The sequence below is a fragment of the Hylobates moloch genome, unplaced genomic scaffold, assembly GCF_009828535.3.
Source record: "Hylobates moloch isolate HMO894 unplaced genomic scaffold, HMol_V3 SCAFFOLD_11, whole genome shotgun sequence".
NCBI classification, from domain to species: domain Eukaryota; kingdom Metazoa; phylum Chordata; class Mammalia; order Primates; family Hylobatidae; genus Hylobates; species Hylobates moloch.
The window spans coordinates 96,051,397-96,072,765 of NW_026652286.1; the positions used below are offsets into that span (position 1 = coordinate 96,051,397).

The 21,369-nt window shown below is 43.2% G+C and overlaps 1 long non-coding RNA gene across 2 annotated transcripts in view; it reads right to left on the reverse strand.

Annotated features, from left to right (window-relative positions):
• Window positions 1-442: 442 nt before the first annotated feature.
• LOC131384603 (uncharacterized) overlaps window positions 443-21,369 on the reverse strand; it is a 41,033-nt gene continuing 20,106 nt past the window's right edge. Inside the window, exons 3-5 of one of the 2 annotated variants that reach the window (XR_009215614.1) lie at window positions 13,810-13,960; window positions 1,827-1,968; window positions 443-596 (exon numbers count right to left, since the gene is read on the reverse strand). This is a non-coding gene — a long non-coding RNA (uncharacterized LOC131384603). The remainder of the gene's footprint in view (window positions 597-1,826; window positions 1,969-13,809; window positions 13,961-21,369) is intronic. The other variant, XR_009215613.1, reaches the window with a different exon arrangement.

Below are 21,369 nucleotides of genomic sequence, written 5' to 3' on the forward strand. Positions count from 1 at the left end.
TGTTTGAAAATGCTCCATTAGGCTAATTTTAGTGAGTATACAGTGAAATTTATCTACTAATTTACTTCTGGTAGTGCCATAAATTAGTCCAACACTCTTGAAAGCAATATGATAGTATGTGGCAAATCCTACTCCTAGGAATTTATCCTAAGGAAATATATATTTTTAAAGCCAAAGCTGAGAGCCCAAAGAAGTTCATTACGGTATTATCTATGCTAACAAAAATAGTGAAGATATAAAACTGCAACAGAAGGAAATGGTTTGCTAAATAAATGATACCATGATGATTCAATGAAATACTATGAGCCTATTAAAATGCAAATTACAAATATACTGATTGGGGAGAAACAGGGAAACATATTTGATATGATAAACAGGCACAGGGGAGTGGAGCACAAAATATTTTGTACATTTTAATATAACTGTCAAAACCCACATGCATATGGATGAAGACTGAAAAGTAATTTGAAGAAATTAAAGTAGTTATTGCAGTGCACGACGTGGGCTCAGGAGTCAGGATTCTGGGCTCCAATCCCATGGTTTACTAGCCTGTGACCTTGGGTGACGTCTTCAGCTTCTCTTGGCTTCGGCCTCATCTACAAAATGGGGTTAAAAAAATGAATGCAATTTTTTTTTTTTTTTGCGACCGAGTCTCACTCTGTCACCCAGGCTGGAGTTCAGTGGCTCAATCTCAGCTCACTGCAACCTCTGCCTCCTGGGTTCAAGAGATTTTCCTGCGTCAGCCTCCCAGGCAGCTGGGATTACAGGTACCCGCCACCATGCTCGGCTAATTTTTGTATTTTTAGTAGGGACGGGGCTTCACCATGTTGACCAGGCTGGTCTTGAACTCCTGACCTCAGGTGATCCACCTGCCTTGGCCTCCCAAAGTGCTGGGATTACAGGTGTGAGCCACTGCACCCAGCCATTAGTGCAATTTTTAAACTTCAAGGAGTTGTGAGCATCCAAGTAAGATAATACATATAAAACTCTTGTCTCTCGAAAATGTTCAATAAATGACACCTATTATGGGTAATTTCTGTTTGAAATATGTTATAGATAGATTACCTTGTTGCTTTAAAAAATGCATACATGAAGACCGGGCACAGTGGCTCGCACCTGTAATCCCAGCACTTTGGGAGGCTGAGGTAAGTGGATACTTTGAACCTAGGAGTTCAAGACCAGCCTTGGCAATATAGCAAAACCCTGTCTCCACTAAAAATACAAAAATTAGCTGGGTGTGGTGGTGTGTGCCTATAGTCCCAGCTACTTGGGAGGCTGAGGTGGGAGGATTGCTTGAGCCCAGGAGGTTGAGACTGCAGTGAGCCCTGATTACACCACTGAACTCTAGCCTGGGCAACAGAGTGAGACCCTGTCTCAAAAAAAAAAAAAAATGGACAAGTAATGTATAATTATCTTTAATGGAGTTAAGTAGATCCAACAGGACATTCACAAAACATTAGGAAAGTGTTAGGTGTGCTGGGTTCTCTGTTTTGTCTTTGTGGTTTTGTTTCTGTTTTGTCCTTGTATTTTAACCCAACTTGGCATGTGGACCACTCAGAAAGTGAAATAAATGCAATGCTAAAATTTTTTTTTTTTTACTTCATGCCTTCCTCAGCCAGGACTTTGAGCTTCTTTCCCACCCTCCTATTTGAAGCACAGATTTTAATAATATAACTTCATCTACTTTCCTTCCCAAATGGTAGGTGCATCAGGGATCAGCAGACAGCTGCCAGACGAACAAGGGAGTGCACAAGCCAGGCAGGGGTTGCCCGTGAGCCTGCCACGGGAGGACTGGATTTCTGGGCAGGCAAGGAGGCGAGACTCACAGTCACTTCTGAGTGGTCCTCTCGGTGTGCTGTCACCGAACTTGAGACATATGTAATCATGATTTCATCAGAGCCTTGATAGTTGCTACTGTCTCTGTTCTCTTCTATTTATTCGGTGTGTAAGAGGGATGTTCACTGGTGCCTGTGAAGATGGTCAGAGCAAACATTAGATGTCACGTGATCATCCTATTTGTTTCTAACTTCAGAGGAAAGCGCAGCTGGTCCCTCCTCAGTGCCATTGTTTCTCTCATCACAAAGGATTTTAAACTCCTGCCATGTAGACCCATCTCATCTTCAGCTGTACATCACTGACTGCTTTGAGCAGAATCTTGGGATCAATACTCTGCTCTAAACATGACCCAAGAGCTCCATCTGCATCATGAATGAAGAGGCTGCTGCTTCCCAGCATCTGGTTTCTGGGAGAGCAGGGGGCCAGGTCTACCTAGGCAGAATCTGACAGAGCTCGGGTACCTGCTGCTCATGCACATTTCAGAGAGCAGTGAAACTTAAAATGCATCCAGCAATTACACTTCTAAAATCTGCTGTTCAGAAATGCCCACGAATGTTCACAGAAATGTTCACTGGAGGGTGTTTCTTTTGTCATTCCTTTAACAACAAAAAGGCTTGAAAATAATCCAAATGTCCATAAATTGGGAGTCGATCAAATGAATTATAGTCCAATAGTAAAAATAAGTTATCCCCACGCTTATATGGAAAGATGTTCTAGGTCCATAGGTTAGTTAAAAAAATCTACTGCTTCTAATGTAAATGCCTGGAGTGAGAAGAGATTTATACTCCTGGCTCAGTGGCGATGAATTAACGAAAGGTAGTTAGAAAGTTATGCAAAGGAAGCAATAGAAGCATTATTGACACCAAGCAAAACAAAAATTGCTCAAGAAAAGAAATGAGGCTGGTCATGGTGGTTCATGCCTGTAATCCCAACACTTTGGGAGGCCAAGGTGGGCAGATCACCTGAGGTCAAGAGTTCAAGACCAGCCTGGCTAACATGCCAAAACCTTGTCTCTACTAAAAATACAAAAATTAGCTGGGCGTGGTGGCAGGCACCTGTAGTCCCAGCTACTCGGGAGGCTGAGGCAGGAGAATCACTTGAACCCAGGAGGCGGAGGTTGCAGTGAAAGGAGATCGCACCACTGCACTCTAGCCTAAACGACAGAGTGAGACTCCATCTCAAAAAAAAAAAAAAAAATGAAATGAAATCATAGTGCCCTATATGGCTACTCGAACAATAATTACATAACCATTACAATGTGAACATTTCATTGTAATCTATCTGAGATGATAATTGTATTTTCGCTATAGAACAAACAGGAGGAGGCAGGTGTGAGAAAATGCATGTGTTGTATAGGGAGCCATAAAAGAACCAAACACTTATTTTCCACAGTAGGACATCAAATAGAGAATCTCTAAGACTGAAAACCCAGAAAAAAACAGTGTCAACAGGTCATCTAGAACTGTGGAAACAAATAGCTAAAAGAGCATAAAGCAAATGGCTTTGGGAGGGGGAACTGGAGAGTGGGGGGACGTAGGATGGGTAACTGCTCTTTTCCATGACAAATCTTATACAGTGATTTGACTTTTTAAGCTATAAATACCTGATACAAATTTTTGAAAGTTAATTTAAAATATAATTAAAAATATTTAATTATCAAGGTAACCTGTCCTTTTATGTATACTTACATATCACTTTATATATCAGTTACCTACAATTAATCTATAAGTCTACGTAGAATAAACCCTTTAAAATGTGTAAACATGAATATTTACGTATACCTGTATGTAGCGAGATGGATAAATAGATTGATAGATGATTAGAAATGCATGAGAACAATAAGGCTGCATACACCTCTGTGCTATAAATAGTCGACAGCTTCATGGGCGAGGCCTATAGGAGTATGCTTTACTCTCCGCAGGATTCATTTCTTTTGTTTGAAATTTATACCACGATTATTTTTGTGACTGGAAAAAAATAAATTTAAATTAGAAAAAAAATTGAGATGAGAACACTCATCTCCTCACTGACATTCCCATTCACTAGAGCTTTTTTTTTTTTGAGGTGGAGATGGAGTCTTGCTCTGTCGCCCAGGCTGGAGTGCAGTGGCACGATCTCAGCTCACTGCAAGCTCCGCCTCCCGGGTTCACGCCATTCTCCTGCCTCAGCCTCCCGAGTAGCTGGGACTACAGGCGCCCGCCACCACGCCCGGCTAATTTTTTGTAGTTTTAGTAGAGATGGGGTTTCACCGTGTTAGCCAGGATGGTCTTGATCTCCTGACCTTGTGATTGGCCCACCTTGGCCTCCCAAAGTGCTGGGATTACAGGCGTGAGTCACCGCGCCCGGCCCACTAGAGCCTTTTTATCTATCTGAGATAACGGATGACCCAAGCAATCTCGGATGTCTTCCCAGTTTCTTCATGTTCACTGTCCCAGAGAGAAAAAGGACACAAGAGGCTGGACGTGGTGGCTCACACCTGTAATCCCAGTACTTTGGGAGGCTGTGGCGGGTGGATCGCCTGTGGTCAGGAGATCTAGACCAGCCTGGTCAACATGGTGAAACCCCGTCTCTACTAAAAATACAAAAAGGCTGGGTGTGGTGGTGGGCGCCTGTAATCCCAGCTACTCAGGAGGCTGAGGCAGGAGATCGCTTGAACCCGGGGAGGCAGAGGTTGTACTGAGCTGGGATAGTGCCACTGCACTCCAAGCCTGGACGACAAAGCGAGACTCCATCAGAAAGAAAGAAAGGAAAGAAAGGAAAGAAAGAGAAGAAAGAAAGAAAGAAAGACAGAAAGATAACAGAAGAAAGGGAGAGGCATCTTATCCCACTCCCCACCTCGCCCACCCACATCCTCAAGCCTAGTACACATCCAGGGTGTCACACACAGAGTTCTTCGATTGACCCCATTTGGATCAGAGCCTAATTCTGATTTGACCTCGAGAATATGGGTTTCTATTTTTCATCTCCAGCTCACTCAGTAAAACATTTTGAAGGTACTTCACAAATGTTTTCTGAATTGAGTTGTTCTCATTAAAATGCAAATTGGGGGAAGGGAGGAAGAGACTTGTTAAAGGATAGAAAATTACGGCTGGATAGGAGGAATAAGTTCTAGTATTCTATAGCACTGTGGGATGACTATAGTTAGCCATAATTTATAGTTTCAAATAGCTAGGAGGAGGATACTGAATGTTCCCCACAGAAAGAAATTACAAGTGTTTGAGATGATGGATATGCTAACTACCCTGATGTGATCACTGTATATTATATGTAATGAACCATCACTATATACTCCAAGAATATGTACAATTATTATTTGTCAATTAAAAAATAAAATAAAATAATGCAAAGTGGTCTTGGGAATAGTAGCTCATTGAGTCTTAGTTATTTACATCTAAATGCCAATTATTTTATAGTTAAAAAATTGTAACAGTGGATTTTATTAAGGGAAAGAATTGGAACCTGAGGGCTCCAGAACCAACTGAAGGCAGAGGAGGAGGCTTATGGGTGTTTAAGAAAGAAATTAGATGACGAAAGGTGGGTCAAAAACACACTGAAAATAAATGTCATTTTGTCTAGGACTGCCATTTTTCTTATCTTCTGGTAAGGAGTAGACTGTCTTAAACATACAACTTCCTGACTAATTTAAAAGCTCTCCAAGTCCAGTGAAGCATTTCCAGGCCATAGTTGTACATCTATTGAAGCATTGTATGGAATAATACCATTATGATGGCTTTGTAATGTATAGAATTTCTCGGCTGGCCGTGGTGGCTCAAACACGTAATCCTATCACTTTGGGAGGCCGAGGCAGTTGGAGACCAGCCTGGGCAACATGGCGAAACCCCGTCTCTACTGAAAACACAAAAATTAGCCAGGCATGGTGGCGTGCACCTGTAGTCCTAGCTACTCAGGAAGTTGAGATGGGAGGATTGCTTGAGCCAGGAGGCTGAGGTTGCCAAAATTGTGCCACTGCACTCCAGCATGGGTGACAGAGTAAGACCTTGTCTCAAAGAAAACACACACACACACACACACACACTCTTATACACACACACACATATACACAGACACACACAATTTCTAATCACAGAGGTTCCACAGCTACTGCTTGCCAATCAGGTGAGATATTTTTATTTCCAAAAGAATTACATTACTTTGTAACCACCACAGTAATACTCGATCTCTTTGATCTATGCAGGAATCATCCATAGATGTGAAAATCATGGGGAGAATGATTTGGGAGAACAGGCTATTCACACAATATCAAAGTATCACATCACAAATCACTTACTAAGTACTGAAAGAGAAAAAGAGACATAAAATGGGTAAGTCTGGCAGACACTGTCCTAACTGAGTGAGCCAACTTAACCCCACCAATAATGGGATAAGCTTTTGCCTCCTGGTGTGATCCACAAAAAGAACACACCACCACACATATAGTATTCCTGTCAAAAATGTATGACCAGTGGGTGTGGTGGCTTACGCTTGTAATCCCAGCACTTTGGGAGGCTGAGGCAGGTAGATTGCTTGAGGCCAGAAGTTTGAGACCAGCCTGGGCAATATCACAAGACCCCCATCCCTACAAATAATTTTTTAAAAAATTAGCTGGATATTGTGGTGCATGCCTATATTCCCAGCTACTGGGGAGGCTGAGGTGGGAGGATCACTTGAGCCCAGGAGTTTGAGGCTGCAGTGAGCTATGGTAGCACCACTGCACTACAGCTTGGGTGACAGCAAGACCCCATCTCAAAAAAAAAAAAAAAAAAAAGTGTGACTTGAATGCATCATGAGGAAACAGCCAAATCCAAATTGACAGACATTGTGCAAAACAACTAGTTCAAGCCCTTCCAAAATACCAGTGTCGGCCAGGTGCAGTGGCTCACGTTGTAATTCCAGCACTTTGGGAGGCCAAGGCGGGCAGATGACCTGAGTTCAGGGGTTTGAGACTGATCTGGCCAGCATGGCAAAACCCTGACTCTACTAAAAATACAAAAATTAGCCAGGTCTGGTGGTTCACACCTGTGGTTCCAGCTACTCCTGAGGCTGAGGTGGGAGAATCCCATGAACCGGGAGGCGGAGGTTGCAGTAAGCCGAGATCGTGCCTCTGCACTGCAGCCTGGGTGACAGAGCGAGACTCTGTCTCAAAAAAAAAAAAAAAAAAGCCAGTAACAAAATACCATGTCATTTTTATTTTATGTTTATTTATTTGAGAGAAAGTCTCACTCTGTCACCCACGCTGAAGTGTATTAGTGACGTCTTGGCTCACTGCAACCTCCACCTCCCAGGCTCAAGCAATCCTCCCACCTCAGCCTCCAGAGTAGCTGAGATCATAGGCTTGAGCCACCATGCCTTGCTAGTTTTTGTATGTTTTTATAGAGATGGGGTTTTGCTGTGTTGACCAGGCTGCTTTCCAACTCCTGGGCTCAAGTGATCCACCCACCTCGGCCTCCCAAAGTGCTGGGATTATAGGCATGAGCCACCATGCTCGGCCCATGACAGATTTTTTAAAAGGCCGAAGAACTTTCCAGAGTAAGAAATACTAAAGAGAGGAGGGTGAATCATGAGGTCAGGAGTTCAAGACCAGCCTGGACAACATGGTGAAACCCCATCTCTACAAAAATATAAAAATTAGCTGGGCATGGTGGCAGGTGTTTGTAATCCCAGCTACTTGGGAGGCTGAGGCAAGAGAATTGCTTGAACCCAGGAGGCGGAGTTTGCAGTGAGCCGAGATCGCACTACTGCACTCCAGCCTGGGTGACAGAGCAAGACTCCGTCTCAAAAAAAAAAAAAAAGAAGAAAGAAATACTAAAGAGACATGGCCACTAAATACAATGTATGAATCTAGACTGGATTCTGGATTTAAAAAGACAGAAAGATAAAAAGCTTTCTTACATTATTAGGAGAATTGGAAAACTTGAATACAGATTATGTTGGATAATAGCATTTTATCAATGTAAATCTCCTAACAGTGATCATTTTAATATGGTTGCATAGGAGACTGTCCTTGAGTCTCAGGTGATAGTTGTTTAAATATTTCTGGCGAAAATGTGTAATATGAATATATTATCCATCATGTTTAAAACAATAAAGAAGTTATGTAGAGTAAAAAGTGTTCACTCATTCACTGTGACTTCCACAATGATATAGTGAGTGCCTATTATGTGCCAAGTACTGCTGTAGGCACTGAGGATACAATTGGGAAACATACTAGGTGCCTGCCTCATCAACCTGCCATTCTTCTGGCGGGGAGGAAGAAGTACCTAGCCATAGTGAGTCATGTGGCAGGCTACTCAGATTCCCCATTCAGGACCAAGGCACTTATTCCCTCTGATTTCTGGCTTACATCTCCATCCTTCTCTAGGAATTGCTCTTGGCTTCAAGGGACTGCCTGGCCCAAAGTTACCTCTTCCTCACTGGAGACAGCCCCCATCTAGTGACCCATCTATATGGAGCTACAGAAGCCCAAGTCGCCATCCCAGTTTGGGATAACTCTGAAGGGCCTTCCCAGCTCTAGGTTCCATGTGGCTTCGATTGCAACACAGCATGTTCAGCTTCTCCCTTGCCCAGTTCCGCTTCCCTCACTCCCTTATAGGTGTTTCTCAGAACGTGCCCCATAACCCTTCTGCATTCAAATCTCCCTCTAGAGTTTGTTTCTTGGGGAACTTGACCTAAGATGTTAACCAAATTACTGTGCAACACAGTGAGCATGAAAATACAAACATGGGATGCAAGAGGACCAGGTGGATGCACTCTGGATAATCTCAGGTGAAGCTCTGGGCACAATCTGGTGACAAGAAACCACATGCCCAGAAAAAAACAAAAAATATTGTTGCTCCAATTATAATCTAATACTATGCCTCTTTCCAGCCTCTACAAAGTATTTAGATTGAATTTTTTTTTTTTTTTTTTGGAGACAGTGTCTTTATTGCCTTGGCTGAGTGCACTGGCATGATCATAGCTCATTGCAGCGTTGAGCTCCTGGGCTCGGCTGATTCTCCCATCTCAGTCTCCATAGTAGTTTGGACTACAGGTGTGTGCCACCACGCCAGGCTAATTTTTTATTTTTTGTAGGGATGGAGGTCTTCTTATGGTGCCCAGATTGGTCTCAAATTCCTGTACTCAAGCAATCCTCCCACCCCGGACTCCAAAAGTTCTGGGATTACAGATGTAAGCCACTGTGCCCAGCCTCGATTGAAAATTATTGACTAAAGTCATTGGGCTGTCTTTGGACTTTTAAAATTTTTTGCTTGGTTGGAAAGAGAAAGCCAGAGGCAAATTCCCAGATTCCGGCCCAAGTGGGGAAAAAAGGCAAGCTATTTCCTGCTCATCCTCCCTCCCCCAACCTCTCCTCCTCCTCCTCTTACTATTTTTTAACTAAGAGGACAAAGCAGGCCAGCCTCGGCAAGAGGTTATTGATAATGGCTCTGGGAAAATACCACCCACCTCCTTCATTCCATTTATGACTTTACATCTGAAAAAAGGCAAGTATATGAGAGCTGGAACAGGGCTAGTGCTGAGTTCCGGCGACTCTCACTCTCTCCATCTCCATAATGACCACACCTGGGTCACTAGAGAGAAATCACAGAGGCACTCGTAGGGAAAGACATTGCTCTCATTGTATATGGTTATTAGGCCTCATTACGGTTATGGGCAGAAGAAAACAATGGGGCTAAGAGTTGTGTGGTAGTTTGATCCTCCGTGTAATAGTCTTGCTAGGTTCATTGCCTCTTGATATCCTATTCACTCAACTTGGTGGAAGGAAGCTACTAGATTTGCTGCCTCATCTTGATTCCCAATCCCCTGGTGCACTCTCCTTCAGCACTGATGTGGCAATTGTTTTAGACACTGGCAATTACCTTTTCTTTTCTTTCTTTTTTCTTTTTCTTTTTAGATAGGGTCTCAATCTGTTGACCAGGCTGGAGTGCAGTGGTGCGATCACAGCTCACTGCAGCCTCGACCCCTAGGGCTCAAGCAATTTCCCACCTCAGCCTCCTGAGTAGCTAGGATTACAGGCACAAGACACTAGGCTAATTTTTGTTTCTTTTTTGTAGAGATGGGCATCTCACTATGTTAACCAGGCTGGTCTTGAAGTCTTGGGCTCAAGCGATCTACCCACCTTGGCCTCCCAAGTAGCTGGGACTACAAGCGTGCATCACCAAACCCAACTAATATTTTTTATTTTTAATTTTAGTAGAGTTGTAATCTTGCTATGTTGCCAGGCTGGTCTGAAACCCCTGGGCTCAAGTGACCTTCCCTTCTTGGCCTCCCAAACTACTGGGATTACAGAAATGAGCCACTGGGCCTGGCCTGCCTTTTTGATACATACCTGAGGAAAAGGACAAAGCCATTTTAATTCAGTACCTTTAGAAAAAAAGTAAGGCCTCCCCAAAGGCAAAATTATTATCTATCACCTAAGGTGGGCAATGGGCTAGGATTTTCTATTAGATGAGGGTGATAACTTGGGAACAAGAGCATTACCTGGAAGCCAGGCCTGGTTTTATCAGCAACAGATTCAAATTTCCTGGGCAACGCATTTGAGTACTCCTGGAGTCTGTTTTCTTTTCTGTAGCATGAGCAAAGAGTCTCTGAACCTTCTGGTCACAAGACGATATGAGATTAAATGAGATCGTTTTGGAAAGAATAGTCCCATAGAAAACACAGGGCACACTGTGCCTCACTATGGTGTCAGGCAGCAGGGCCCCAGCCTTAGATCCATGGGAGGAGACCTGACTTCCTGCCATCCTTCTCAAGGGTGGCATCCAGGCTGGCTCAGTTCCTTCTATCAGGGTGGCTTAATAGTTGTCCTGGCTGTTTTCATTTCAGCAGGATAGGAAAATAATGTAGTGGGATTATCCAAAAATCTGGATATGACTACAATTCTCCTTATTTGGCTTTTCTTTTCTTTTCTTCTTTTTTTTTTGATACAGGGTCTCAGTCTGTTGCCTGGGCTGGAGTGCAGTGTCACAATCACAACCCACTGCAGCCTTGACCTCCAAGGCTCAAGTGATCCTCCCATCTCAGCCTCCTGAGTAGCTGGGACCACAGGTGTGTGCCACCATGCCCGCCTAATTTTTTAATTTTTTTGTAGAGATGGGGTCTCCCCTATGTTGCCCAGGCTAGTCTCAAACTCTTGGGTTTATTTGGTATTTTTAAAGGATATTCAGAGTCACAAGAGAGAGTTATCTTTTTTTATAGACCAGTCTTCTTGCAGGATAAGGGACATGAGAAAAATCCCACTCTCGCACAACTTCCATGTGGGACCTGGAGATTTCTGTCTTACTGCACTGTTATGAAGACGAGGTAAGAATATGTAAAGTGCTCATAGCAGTGCCTGACCAGGGAGTACTCCATGAAGGTCAGCTCTATGAGAAGCAGATTCACACAGAATAGGCCCACCCCTAACATCGTGGCCTGAGGCAAGACTACATCTGGAAGCCCACTTACCTCTGAATATTTAAAGTTCTGAATTGGAAAACAAACTGTTCATTAAATATGTCCTATTCTAGGCCGGGCGCGGTGGCTCACGCTTGTAATCCCAGCACTTTGGGAGGCCGAGGCGGGCGGATCATGAGGTCAGGAGATCGAGACCACGGTGAAACCCCGTCTCTACTAAAAAATACAAAAAATTAGCCGGGCGTGGTGGCGGGCGCCTGTAGTCCCAGCTACTCGGAGAGGCTGAGGCAGGAGAATGGCGTGAACCCGGGAGGCGGAGCTTGCAGTGAGCCGAGATTGCGCCACTGCACTCCAGCCTGGGCGAGAGCGAGACTCCGTCTCAAAAAAAAAAAAAAAATATGTCCTATTCTTCTACTTTAACACATAGACCTGTATAATGACCCGGAAGGCCCAGTTTAGAATGAAAATTATTGGACCCCTTGGAGTTGTGTGTCAGAACATGGGGCGTGGCCAGGCGTGGTGGCTCACTCCTGTAATCCCAACATTTTGGGAGGCTGAGACAGGTGGATCACTTGAGGCCAGGACTTCACGACCAACCTGGCCAACATGGTGAAACCTTGTCTCTACTAGAAATACAAAAATTAGTCAGACGTGGTGGCACACACCTGTAATTACAGCTACTTGGGAGGCTGAGGCATGAGAATCACTTGAGCCGATGACGCAGAAGTTGCAGAGAGCTGAGACTGCACCACTGCACTCCAGCCTGGGTGACAGCGAGACTCTGTCTCAAAAAAAAAAAAAAAAAAAAAAAAGAACATGGGTTGTGGGGAGAGTTGGCTTTTGGCTTCTTATGCCCCAGCCTGCAGCCTTCTCCCTTCCCTTTTCACTTCTGGCTCTGACCTGCCTGTGAGGGCAGTGTAGCCACACGTTGGAGCTCCATCCTACTCCCTGCAGTCACCCCTGGGCCCCCTCTTGGTTCCATCAGTGCACAGCTGGGGTGCAGTGCCACTCTCCGGAGATGGGCTTAAGAAAGGAGCCCGTGGCGGCCCTAGAAGCAGGTTTGGGGCTATTTGCATAGAGAATACTGGGAGTAGGGGTATCTGGCATGGGATTCAGCTGGTCATGGCTTCTTGGCCCACGGACTTCTCTCCCCATGGGAGCCAGATGGGAAGCCAGAGTGTGGGATCCCTTGGAGTATGGGGCACAGGATGGGAACCCCTCCTTGACTGGGTCTAAGGGCTGTACCGGCTGATGTTAGAGCATTTTCATTGTAGGAGCTAGACTGCCTGGTTTCTGCACTTTATGGATTGGTGAAACCAGAATTTAACTGGGTAATTCACCTGAAACCTCTGTGCCAAAATTTCCTCATCTATAAAATAGGGATGATGGTAGGAGTACTTACCCCATAGGGTTGTTATGAGGATTAAATGAGTGAATATCTGTAAAAGCACTTTGAAATGTGCTTTGCATACACAGCGTGCTATAGGTATTCATGTCCACAGCTCCTTCTTTTAAAAAACCAATTCTTGACCTAGTCTAAGCATAATAGTCAATGTCTCATTCCTGCTTCTGCTTGCAGAAAGGAAGACAGGAAGGAAACAAACAGTGATTTCACACAATGCTTCTAAAATTGCCGTCTAAGGTGGGAATTCAGTTAGTTAGTTTTCTTCTTTTTTTTTTTTTTTTCGTTTCAATGTTTGGAAAGAGGCTACACTGCCCAAAAGGCATTCTGGTGTATCTAAATAGGAAACCCCATAGAGAGGGATGAGAGCACTTGTATGTATGGTGGCAGGAAGTAGATGGTGCAGTATTTTCTCAAGATCATTAAGCACACAAGAGGGTCCCATCTGTTAGGGACACATCAAAGTTTTGTCCAGTTTGAAGGCAGAGGATGAGATGGAATGATTTTTTGTTAAATTATGGTTTTTTTAAAAAATCACATAATGTAAAATTTACCACGTTACCATTTTTAAGTGTATAGTTCCGAAGTGTTCAGTGTGTTTACATCGTTGTACAACCAATCTCCAGGACTTTTTCATCTTGTAAAACTGAAACTGTGTATCTATTAAACTTTACACAACTCCCCTGCCTTAGTCCATTTGTGTTGCTATAAGGGAATACCTGAGACTGGGTAATTTATAAAGAAAAGAGCTTTATTTGGCTCATGATTCTGTAGGCTGTACAAGAAGTATGGCACTGGCATCTGCTCAGCTTCTGGTGAGGGCTCAGCGAGCTTCCACTCATGGTGGAAGGCGAAGGGGAGCAGGCATCACTTGGCAAGAGAGAAGGAAACAGAGGGGAGAAAGGTGCCAGGCTCATTTCAACATCAGTTCTCAAGAAAACGAATTGAGAGAGAACTCACAAATTATCACAAGGACAGCACCAAGCCATTCATGAGGGATCCACTCCCATGACCCAAACACTTCTCACCAGACCCCACCTCCCACATTGGGCATCAAATGTCAACATGAGGTTTGGAAGGGACAAACATCCAAATCACATCATCTCCCTTCCCCGCTCTCTCCAGCTACTGGCAACTACCATTCTACTTTCTGTGTTTGTGAATTGAAGTACTTTAGATACCTCATATAAGTGGAATCATACAGTATTTGTTCTTCCATGACTGGCTTATTTCACTTAGCATAATGTCTTCAAGGTTTACCCATGTTGTAGCATAAGACATGAAATGATTTTCCAAGTGTCTTTCCAGCTTGGAGTTGGTAACTTGAAAGCTCTAGATGATGGAGAAGTGAAAGAGATGGAAATAGACAAGTCAGCATCAGAACCCAGCATCTGAGATGGATCCAAAGAGTTTGCTTTCCTCTTGGGAGCAGAGCTCCTCACCTTAATGGCCATTTGCCTGTGATCTGATGACAACTGCATTGTTAGATAATGAGTCATTTTTTAATGGTTTCTCAGATTTATCTGGGCAAGTTGGCAAGGAAAATGTAGAACTACGGATATTTTTTAAATTAAAAAATTATTTTTATTTTTGTAGGGATGGGATCTTGTTATATTGTCCAGCCTGGTCTCAAACTCCTAGCCTCAAGTGATCCTCTCACCTCAGCCTCCCAAAGTATTGGGATTATAGGCATCAGCCACTACACCAAACCAGAACTATAGGGTATAAATTTGATATAAAAATAGTTCTACTGACATTTAAATTATTCTCAATCTCCTATTAGGCTAGAGAAGGCTGTTGTCAAATTCAGAAAATTTCAAATGAACATTGAGTCCCATGGCAGTACTTGAAATAATCATAAACCTTCAAATCATAATTTGCTTGAAAGGTTTTGGTCAATCCCTCTTACTTAAAGTTTTCCTTGATCCCTGCCTTCACAGAGATCTGTCCTCAGACGCCTTGTCTTAGTAAACTTTTCATTAGTGTGTCTGTTGTTTTCCTAAATGGATTAAAAGGGCAGGAAGCCTATATTATACTTATTTTATCTTTCTCCATGTTTTTTGTTGAATGAATGAATGAATAATGAATTCAAATTGTGAAATGTCTTAACATTACAGTTGTATAATACTGCTCTGCTAATAGAATAGAAATGCTCCATTTTGATGATTTGGAATTTTCCTTGAGGTCATTGTTCATAAACTTACTAATAAATGTTAGAATCCCAGAAAGCTTACTTAAGAAGGACATATTGAAGATAATGGAAAATGCCATCATTCAAGAAGGAAATAGGAACATAAATCTCATTTATTTTATTTTATTTTTATTTTATTTATTTATTTATTTATTTATTTATTTATTTATTTATTTGAGACTGATTCTTGCTCTGTCCCACAGGCTGGAGTGCAGAGGGGCGATCTTGGCTCACTGCTGCAAGCTCCGCCTCCCGGGTTAACACTATTCTCCTGCCTCAGCCTCCTGAGTAGCTGGGACCACAGGCACCTGCCACCACACCCGGCTAATTTTTTTTTTTTTTTGTATTTTTAGTACAGACGGGGTTTCACCGTGTTAACCAGGATGGTCTCGATCTCCTGACCTTGTGATCCATCTGCCTCGGTCTCCCAATGTAGGGAAAAGAAAGAGACATCAGACTGTTACTGTGTCTATGGAGAAAGGGAAGACATAAGAGACTCCATTTTGAAAAAGACCTGTACTTTAAACAATTGCTTTGCTGAGATGTTGTTAATTTGTAGCTTTCTCCCAGCCACTTTTCCCCGACCACTTTGACCCAACCACTTTGACCCAACCTGGAGCTCACAAAAACGTGTGTTGTATGAAATCAAGGTTTAAGGGGTCTAGGGCTGTGCAGGACGTGCCTTGTTAACAAAATGTTTACAAGCAGTATACTTGGTAAAAGTCATCGCCATTCTCTAGTCTCAATAAACCAGGGGCACAATGCACTGCAGAAAGCCGCAGGGACCTCTGCCCTTAAAAGCGGGCTATTGTCTAAGGTTTCTCCCCATGTGATAGTCTGAAATATGGCCTCTTGGGATGAGAAAGACCTGACCGTCCCCCAGCCCGACACCCATAAAGAGTCTGTGCTGAGGTGGATTAGTAAAAGAGGAAAGCCTCTTGCAGTTGAGATAGAGGAAGGCCACTGTCTCCTGCCTGTCCCTGGAAACTGAATGTCTCAGTATAAAACCCAATTGTACATTTGTTCAATTCTGAGATGAGAGAAAAACTGCCCTATGGTGGGAGGCGAGATATGTTTGCAGCAAGGCTGCCTTGTTATTCTTTACTCCGCTGAGATGTTCGGGTGGAAAGAAACATAAATCTGGCTTACGCGCACGTCCGGTCATAGTACCTTCCCTTGAACTTAATTATGACGTAGATTCTATTGCTCACGTTTGTTGCTGACCTTCTCCTTATTATCACCCTGCCCTCCTACTACATTCCTTTTTGCTGAAATAATGAAGATAATAATCAATAAAAACAGAGAGAACTCAGACACCGGTGCCAGTGCAGGTCCTTGGTATGCTGAGCGCCGTCCCCCTGGGCCTACTGTTGTTTCACTATACTTTGTCTCTGTGTCTTATTTCTTTTCTCAGTCTCTCATCCCACCCTACTAGAAATACCCACAGGTGTGGAGGGGCAGGCCACCCCTTCACCCAAAGTGCTGGGATTACAGGCGTGAGCCACCGTGCCCGGCCAAATCTCATTTATTTTTATAATAATCTGTTCATCCATACATTTTCTCACAGCATCATTTACTCAACCAATATTTACATAGCACCTATTATTATGCCATTGTGCCCTAGCATATAATGGGGTTGCAGAGATGAATGGGACATTAACTGTTAAGTCTACAATCTCAGCCTTCTAGGAGATCAGACATGATAAAAATTGATATGATAAAATGAACATAAAAATACAGGTGGCATAAGAAAGATATAAATATTTTCTCTAAGTGCAGAGGAAGAAAAGTTGACTCCCAACAGTGGGCATTGTGGTAGGGGGATCAGAAAAGCTTTATGAAAGAGCTGGCGTAAGTTAGAATGGCTATTATTAAAAAGTCAGGAAATAACAGATGCTGGCAAGGCTGTGGAGAAATAGGAACACTTTTACACTGCTGGTGGGAGTGTAAATTAGTTCAACCATTGTTAAAGACTTCCTCAAGGATCTAGAACCAGAAATACCATTTGACCCAGCAATCTCATTGCTGGGTATATATCCAAAAGATTATAAATCATTCTACTATAAAGACACATGCACACGTATGTTTATTGCAGCACTATTTACAGTAGCAAAGACTTGGAACCAACTCAAATGCCCATCAATGATAGACTGGATAAAGAAAATGTGGCACGTATACACAATGGAATACTATACAGCCATAAAAAAGAATGAGTTCATGTCCTTTGCAGGGACGTGGATGAAGCTGGAAGGCATCATTCTCAGCAAACTAACACAGGAACAGAAAACCAAACACGGCATATTCTCACTCATAAGTGGGCGTTGAACCATGGGAACACATGGACACAGGGAGGGGAACATTAAACATCGGGGCCTGTTGGTGTGTAGGGGACAAGGGGAGAGAGAGCATTGGGACAAATACCTAATGCATGCAGGCCTTAAAACCTAGATGACGGGTTGATAGGGGCAGCAAACCACCATGGTACGTGTATACCTTTGTAACAAACGTGCACATTCTCCACATCTATTCCAAAACTTAAAAAAAAAAAAAAAAAAAGCTGGCATGGAAGAGGGCTTCTAGGCTAACACGTGGGTAAGCAGTACATGGCAAGGGCTCCAGCCAAGGGAACATTGTTCTCTAACAAATCTCTAGCCAAAGCCCATGGGCTGAGACTGGAGTAAGGTAGGTTCTCTGTTCCCTGAAGAAAACCTGAACATTGTGAAAAGACAAAGGGGCAGTAAATGCCATTGTGTGAGCAAAACTACACATGCCCTCTGCAATGACATTTTAAAGGTGTCTTAAGAGGTCAGAAATATTGTTAATAACAAGAAGAACAACAACAAAAAAACCCAAACACAAAACAGTAAGAGACCTTTATAAGTCTAGCACATTTTCCAATCTAAAGAATCTGAATGGCCCCAGGGATAGTCCCTGTGTTTATCTCTCAGCGCATCCTTACCAAGGGCCTCCAGCTGGGCAGGCACCATTGTAGAGGCTGCCCTACCGAGAGTAGACAGAGACCACCACAACCACGATGCCACCACCCCAGCACGGCAAGGACAATCGACTTCATGAGGCTCGCTTTTGGCTTCTAGGATAGAGTTGGGATCTTGGCAGAGAAGACAGACAGGTGGTCAAGACAGAGAAGAATGTGGGGGCATAGAGAAGAGAAATAGAGAAAAGAATAGAGAAGGGAAAGGACTTCCAGACATTCATCCATGTCGGACTTACTCAGTTTGTCGAAAAGTAAACCACGAAGAAAAGGTCAGGAATCTTTAGCAGAGGGCTCGGGAGGCTGCATAGGTTTCTGATTGTCTAATGATAACATGGCTTATTTTTTAGAATTGACACCTAAATCCTTTCCCAAATGTTGCAGGCAGACCGAGGAGACTCCACGTGAAAAGCACTAAGAGAGGATTCAGAGGAGAGTGGATGTCTGTGTAGAGTCTTGAAGAATGAGTTGAGGGCACGGGCTCATTCCAGGCAGCAAAACTTCATAGCATGAGCAGTAATTGTGATTTAGTGATAGGGTTCAAAAATTCTCTACAACAAATAACCCCATGCGGGAAAAACCGTCATCTCCCAGCAACAACCAACCTTTGCAACTTAAGGGCAGTGCAGAGCTGAGCTGTTGCAGCACTATTTCATAACTCTTCCTCTTACTAGTAAGTAACATTTATTTATTGCTCCCTCTCTTCAAACATTGTAGTCTCTCCCTTCCTGCCTGCAAATCTACAACTCCCCCTCCAAGGGAAGAATGGTGGTTTTGTGGGATGGAGGAAAGAACTTCAGTTTTAAAATCAGACCGAAGTGTGTTTGCTGCTGGCCTTGCCCCCATTCACTTGTAATCTTTCTCCCCCCACAAAAATGGAGTCTTGCTCTGTCGCCCAGGCTGGAGTGCAGTGGCACGATCTCGGCTCACCACAACCTCCACCTCTGGGGTTCAAGCAATTCTCCTGCCCCAGACTCCTAAGTAGCTGGGATTACTGGCTTGCACCACCACGCCTGGCTAATTTTTGTGTTTTTAATAGAGACAGGGTTTCATCATGTTGGCCAGACTGGTCTCAAACTCCTGAACTTGTGATCCACCCACCTTGGCCTCCCAAAATGCTGGGATTATAGATGTGAGCCACCGTGCCTGGCCTTCGCTTGTAATCTTAAGCAAGCTATTTCACTTCCGTGGGTCTCCGTTTTCTTACCTGTAAATTGGGACTAATACAACTCCTTGGATTGCTGTAATAATAAAATGAGGTGGTGCATGAAAAAAAAACAGCTCTTAAAAAAGGCATACAATACATGTTAGTTTCTGAAGAGGATCAGGATATGCCATCCCCAAATATGCCACTTTTGGAGGGTTATTTTGAGCCAAAGGCAATTGAGAATCAACAGATGCAGCAAGAGTTGCCTGCCCTTCACTTATCCATCTAAAAGCAGGGCGTAAATTTATCTTTGAGAAGGTGGCATAAATTTCCCTAATGATGGTGTCCCCTTCTGCTGGCACCAGGAAGAGGAGAATGACTCTTATCAAAGAGATGGAGAGTCGGCACTGAGAGAAGTCTGCATACAAAAACTTTACTAAAATAACTCTAATCTTCCATTAGTTCTCCCACATATTCTTAGTCACTTACTCATGATTTCACATCCCTTGAAACTCAGACTTCCTTTTCTTTGTTTAAAATGGTATATAAGCCCCAGAATCTAACCACTCTTTCCCTCCCTCCCTCCTTCCTTTCTTTCTGTCTCTCCCTTCCTTTCTTTCTTTCTTCTTTCTTTCTTTCCTTTCTTTCTTTCTCTCTTTTCTTTCTTTTTCTTTCTTTCTTTCCTTCCTTCTTCCTTTCTTCTCTTTCTTTCTTTCTTTCTCTCTCTCTCTCTCTCCCTCTCTCCCCCTCCCTTCCTTCCTTCCTTCCTTCCTTCCTTCCTTCCTTCCTTCTCTCTCTCTCTCTCTTTCCTTTCCTCCTGGACTTGAACTCCTGGGTTCAAGAGATCCTTCCACTTCAGCCTACAAAGTAGCTGGGACTACAGGCACAAGCCATAGCGCCTGGCTTCTAACTACTTCTTTGAGCTTCATTTCTTTTCTAGTAACTCCCATTCATGTAAATATTAGTAAACATTGCGTGCCTTTTCTCCTGTTAATCTGTTGTTCAATTTGCAGGCCTCTAGTTACTGAACATAAGGGTAGAGGAAAAGTTTTTTCTTCCCAACGTTTCCATCCCTCCCACATTCCTGAAAAGAAATAAAAAGCAACCTGGGCAAAAGGGAGCTATCTTTTGCAGTCTATCACAGAGAGATGCATCGCAGTTACAATTATTCTCCAGTTTCTTGGGGCTGGGGATGTTTCCTGATTGTGAAGGAAGATTAAAAACAAAAAACAAAAAACCCGGAGCTCATTAGAGTTGGTTATCTTCTACACACACACAGAGGAAATACAGAGGAAATACAGGCATGCCCCACTTGGAGCAATCCTACGAATGCAAGACTGAAATTTGCCAGAGACCAATTAACCAGCCATTAGTTTATCTTTTTAGCATTTCCTCACTTTTCTAAAAAGGATTAACAAGAATAGAAAGCCAACTCTTTGTCAGTATTTATACGTAGGTACTGAAGTTGAATGGTGACAGACACTTGGGGCTGAAGTAGAATTAAACTTCAATTAGAAATGAAGATGAAACTGCTCTGAAATGATCAGTTGTCATTGGACTCCCAATCTGAAATGTGAAAAATGCCATTCTATTTACAGACATGGAATCAGCTTGCCTGCCTCCAACCGTACACACTCCTGCTGATCCCTCTTCCTCCAGTGCCACCCTCTTCCTCTCCAGCTGAAAAATCCTCTTTTCAGATGGGATATACTCCCCTCTCTCATCAGAGCTAATCTAACAATATGGCAAATTACCAGTTTCCCAATTTAGCTCATACCACTCCTGCCAAAACCTTCCTTCCTTTTCTCCATTTATCTATCATCAAATCCCTGGGTTCAACTTGCTCTTCCAGCCTCTGAATGGTATTTCCAGCAGGTGGTACCCCAAGTGAACTCCTTACTCAAATCCTTTAGAAGTGATTTCTTTCATGTTTGGGTTTGTACCTGATTTCCCCAACTAAATAATCAATTTCTAAAATTTGGAAATTTTGTCTATTATGGGCATGCACTTGCATCTTCAGTGAATTGCAGGTTGTGTGTATAAAAGTATATTGTTGGCCAGGAGCAGAGGCTTATGCCTGTTATCTCAGTACTTTGGGAGGCCAAGGTGGGAGGATTGCTTGAGGTCAGGAGTTTGAGACCAGCCCTTGCAACATAGTGAGACCGTGTGTCTACAAAAACTAGAAAAATTAGCTGGGTGTGGCAGTGCACACCTGTAGTCCAGGTTCTTGGGAGGATCGCTTGAGCCCAGGAAGTTGAGGCTGCAGTGAGCTATGATAACACCACTGCACTCCAGCCTGGGTGACAGAGCGAGACCATGTTTCAGAGAAAAAAAAAAACTGTATCATTGATAATAAAAAGTAGATTTATATGCAACTTTATAAGAATTTCATCTATTGTAAAAATAAAGGC